At 44.2% G+C, this 5,177-nt stretch overlaps 1 non-coding gene across 1 annotated transcript; it reads left to right on the forward strand.

Moving 5' to 3' along the window:
• Positions 1–3,969: 3,969 nt before the first annotated feature.
• On the forward strand, positions 3,970–4,043 carry Trnat-ugu (transfer RNA threonine (anticodon UGU)). Its single transcript has one exon. It is a non-coding gene; the product is annotated as a tRNA-Thr (tRNA).
• Positions 4,044–5,177: the final 1,134 nt, after the last annotated feature.

The following is a 5,177-nucleotide window of genomic DNA, read 5'->3' on the forward strand; positions in this document are numbered from 1 at the left end:
AAACACATATTACAGTGACTGGTAGCAGAAACTTGAAATAAATAACATATTACAGCCCCTCACATACATATCGCAAAGTGATTGCAGTGACCAAATTAGGACCTAATACGAAGACTTTTACCGAGAGCCAATCACCAGTAAATGTTCTTCTTTTGTCTTCTCGACAGAGAAGAAATATCATTCTTCGATGCTCATAAGTACATCTTAACAGGTGGATTAAATTTACATTCATATCTATATGCTTACTTCTCAAGCTCTTTTCTATTACACTCGAAAACAGAGCGAGAGAAAAAGACTGTCTACATGCCTTCATATGAGCACTAACTTCTTGTATCCCCTCATGATCCATATTCGAAATTTATGTTCGTGGCAATAGAAACCATTTTCAGTCAACTGCAAATGTCGGATTTCTAAGTTTTATCGATAGTGTTCATCGAAAAGAACATCGTCTTCCCTCCAGGGATTCCCATTTGTGGTACCTAGCGAGTGTAATCCGACTGAAAGAAAATATTTGCTCACCTTTCAAAGTGATTCTCATGATCACCTTAATTAATTGGTCACTCAATTTCATGTCAGTGACCTGAAGCCGTGCAGGTGGAAACGAAGACTAGAGTACCATGGATAAGATTCGAGAGCGGAGCGATGCTCAGCGCAAAGTCTTTAAACAAAATTTCAGTCTCTCAGCTACAAGGCCAGAGATGACCATTAAAATAAAATCAACTGTATTACCGAATTTATAAAGTGATATATAGTATAAATTTGATATTTACAACTTCTCTGCGCTGCTACCTTAAAAGACTTTGTATGTGACGAAGCATTTGATTACCTTTAAGAGATTTCGAAAATGAGAAGGCATCATGTGACACAGGTAGAGCTTGCACTTAGCACTCCATAGTGGGACAACAATGAGTTTGATATTCTAGTCCTGTGATGCAGGACATAGCAGGTATTAAGCTTGTAAGAATAGATATATTTTTACCCCATGAGAGAATACTTGGAGGAAATATACGCCATGCCATACTGTTATACAGAATTTTGACAACAAGTAATGATGCTTTAGCGATGTGAAAATGTGTGTATGCTCTGATTTCTTCTGCCTTCGAAAATAACACGTTTAAAAGGCAGGAATCTCAATTTAGTGTGCGAATTTCTGTGTGAATAGACAATGAAATCCCTGTCTCGGTTCGGGTAAAGCAACGAGAATCTATGTCTGGGATGGAATTGCAGTTAGAACTAATAGCGAAACCCACACGTGTTTGTCTCTCACTGCCTGCAGTCAGCGGCCGACTGGAAACCAAGGCTTAGCCTGTGATGATTGGTTAGTTACAAAGAATTCTTCGACCTGTCTGCTCTTGGCCACAGGGACAAGTCCCTGGGACGGCGCCCTCCAGATGGCTGAGTAGCAGAGTCGGTAGTATACTAGTTACACTGGATGATTATTCCCCCCACGTAAATTCATCTGTTGACTTTTTGGTAGTTATAGTGACAGTCTGTCCTGCATCTAAGCATCTTGTACAGCTGGAATAGTCAGCAAGCGCCGTCATTACCGAGGTGTTTATGCGCCTCTCCCGACAAGCGCATGTGTGAAGACACGATGTTCTGCTGTCGCGGTTCACAATACGCCAGTAGTTTGTGCGCTCTTCCTTATCGTGAGTTTGTGTGATAGGAAGGTTCTTTTCACCAGATACGTTTAGTGTAAGGTGGAAATGTTGTGGTGGGAGAAGGAGCTTGTGTTGTCAAATGTTGGTGCACGCAGGACCTCGTCTAGCGGTTCTAGGCGCTCAGTGCGGAACCGCGCGACCGCTACGGTTAGTTAGGTTTAAGTAGTTCTAGGAGACTTATGACCACAGATGTTGAGTCCCATAGCGCTCAGATCCATTTGAACCTTCTTTTTTTTTTTTTTTTTTTTTTTTTTTTTTTTTTTTTTTTTTTTTTTTTTTTTTTTTTTGCAGGACCTCGGTTATACACTACTGGCCATTAAAATTGCTACACCGTGAAGAAATGCAGATGATAAACGGGTATTCATTGGACAAATATATTATACTAGAACTGACATGTTCTATTTTTTGGGTGCATAGGTCTTGAGAAATCAGTCCGCATAACAACCACCTCTGTCCGCCTTGATATGCCTGGCATTGAGTCAAACAGAGCTTGCATGGCGTGTACAGGTACAACTGCCCATGCAGCTTCAACACGATACAACTGTTCATCAGGAGTCGTGACTGGCTTATTGTGACGAGCCAGTTGCTCGGCCAACATTTACCAGACGTTTTCAATTGGTGAGAGATCTGGAGAATGTGCTGGCCAGGGCAGCAGTCGAACGTTTCCTGTATCTAGAAAGGCCCGTGCAGGACCTGCAACATGCGATCGTGAATTATCCTGCTGAAATGTAGGGTTTCGCACGGATCGAATGAAGGGTAGAGCCACGGGTCGTATCACATCTGATATGTAACGTTCACTATTCAAAGTGCTGTCAATGCGAATAAGACGTGACAGAGACATGTAACCAATGGCACTCCGCGGCATCTCGCCGAGTGATACGCCAATAGGGCGATGACGAATACACGCTTCAAAATGGTTCAAATGGCTCTGCGCACGATGCGACTTAACTTGTGTGTTCACCTCGATGTCGCCAAACACGGATGTGACCATCACGATGCTGTAAACAGAACCTGGATTCATCCGAAAGAATGACGTTTTCCATTCGTGAACCCAGGTTCGTCGTTGAGTACACCATCGCAGGCGCTCCTGTCTGTGATGCAGTGTCAAGGGTAACCGCAGCGCATGGTCTCCGAGCCAAAAATCCATGCTGCTGCAAACGTGTTCGAACTGTTTGTGCAGATGGTTTTTGTCTTGCTAATATCCCCATCTGTTGACTCAGGGATCGAGATGTGGCTGCACGATCCGCTAGAGCCATGCGGATAAGATGCGTGTAATCTCGACTGCTAGTGATACGAGGCCGTTGGGATCCAGCACGGCGTTCCGTATTACCCTCCTGAACCCACCGATTCCGCATTCTGCTAACAGTCATTGGATCTCGACCAACGCGAGCAGCAACGTCGTGATACGATAAACCGCTATCGCGATAGGCTACAATCCGACTTTTATCAAAGTCGGAAACGTGATGGTACGAATTTCTCCTCCTTACAAGAGGCATTACAACAACGTTTCACCAGGCAACGCCGGTCAACTGCTGTTTTTGTATGAGAAATCGGTAGGAAACTTTCCTCGTGTCAGCACGTTGTAGGTGTCGTAACCGGCGCCAGCCTTGTGTGAATGCTCTGAAAAGCTAATAATTTGCATATCACAGCATCTTCTTCCTGTCGGTTAAATTTCGCGTCTGTAGAACGTCATCTTCATGGTTTAGCAATTTTAATGGCCAGTAGTGTATGTAAAACTATGATTTATTTGTGACAGAAATACAGTTATTTCTTTTGCAAAATGTTTCTCATTCTCGGATAAAGAAAATATTTTTTTGTTATGAAGAAGATTCATTGTAAAGTGATGATGAGGCTTTTAGGTGATCTGTTTAGGAAACTGGTAAACAATTAATTTTGTAGGGGAGTGCAAATGGACTATTTCCCACCGGCTTTGTTATCGTAATTCTGTGAGCCCTTCCTTTGTTACCAGCAGTAGCTAATTCGAACACATCATTCTGTGGAGGCATGAAAACCTCCATCTACATGCATATACTAAGATGGTATCTGTTCTTTTGGGACATGTCCGAAAGAACAGATACCATCTTAGTATATATATATAGTTAAGGCTCACCGGCCACTTGGCCATTTTATTCTTCTGTGCGAATGCACAAACAGTGCCCGAAATCTTACGGGAATCGGCAACGCCCCGCGAGTAATGAGTATAATGGGCGGGGGCACCACGAATGTAGTGCGGGACAATACGTTGAGAATGTGGGTTTCGCGGGAGGCGTACCAGAGATAAATCCCTGCAGTCGCGCTATCGTCTATGTCCTCGGTGGCTCAGATGGATAGAGCGTCTGCCATGTAAGCAGGAGATCCCGGGTTCGAGTCCCGGTCGGGGCACACACTTTCATCTGTCCCCGTTGACGTATGTCAAATTCCATTTACATGTTTCGAGATGTTGGTTCACACACAAACAAGAAGTAGCCATCTGATTGAGGCAGAGGCAGGATGCGAGTGTACAAGTTCCCAGTAACAGAATGCTGCCACTTGACGGTTTGTTTGAGGCTCCGCGATGAAAGGATGCCGACATCCAGTCCATTATCGGTAGTATTTCGTTCTGTGAACTGTAATTAGGGTCTTAAGGTGGTTTTTGACCTCGATGGCGGCACCCAGGCGCAGAAATACACATGGATGACTCAAAACTGTGTCTATGATACCTCAGTTCATTCCATTCCTACATGAAGTTATTACGTCATGGGATATTGGGGCAGGAGGGGAGTGTAGATGTGGGCTCTACCCAAGTGGGGGAGTCCTGCCTCTTGCAAACTGATGAAATAAAGAATATGCAAATTGAATTGATCAATATATTATTGTTATTGACGTTGATTTGAATTTCGTGTTGTGAGATCCTTCCTGATAATTCACAGATGGAGATGGGGAGGGTAAGTGGGGGGCTGGAGGGGGCTAGTGGGGAAGGGTAGCGGAGGGGAGGACGGAGGGGTACCCAGGAGGAGGAAAAGTGGCTCTCAAATGAACTAGGGAGGTGTGACAAAGTACCGCTTTCTCGACAGGGGTGGCGAATCAGAAGTGAGAGTGCGATGGGTGGGGGGTTTCTCAGGTCTGATTATAGCCTGGCAGTCATAAGTCAACTCTCATTGGGTTACAAATCAATTAACATGACGCCGGCCGCTGTGGCAGAGCGGTTCTAGGCGCTTCAGTCCGGAACCACGCTGTTGTTACGGTTGCAGGTTCGAATCCTACCTTGGGCATGGATGTGTGTTATGTCCTCAGATTAGTTAAGTTTAAGCAGTTCTAGGGGATCGATGACCTCAGATGTTAAGTCCCATAGTGCTTAGAGACATTTGAATTAACATAACAATATGTTAAGTTGACATGGAGTAAGATTTTTCAGTTGATATATTTAATTAATTAGCATGTCAATTTGATATGAAAAGTGTCCCAGAACGAATATTATGCTACTACTCGAGCAGTCCACGGGTATGCTGCGGGTTCAGTGTCCAACGGGCACAATAT

The sequence above is a fragment of the Schistocerca serialis genome, chromosome 1 (genome assembly GCF_023864345.2).
Source record: "Schistocerca serialis cubense isolate TAMUIC-IGC-003099 chromosome 1, iqSchSeri2.2, whole genome shotgun sequence".
NCBI classification, from domain to species: Eukaryota; Metazoa; Arthropoda; class Insecta; order Orthoptera; family Acrididae; genus Schistocerca; species Schistocerca serialis.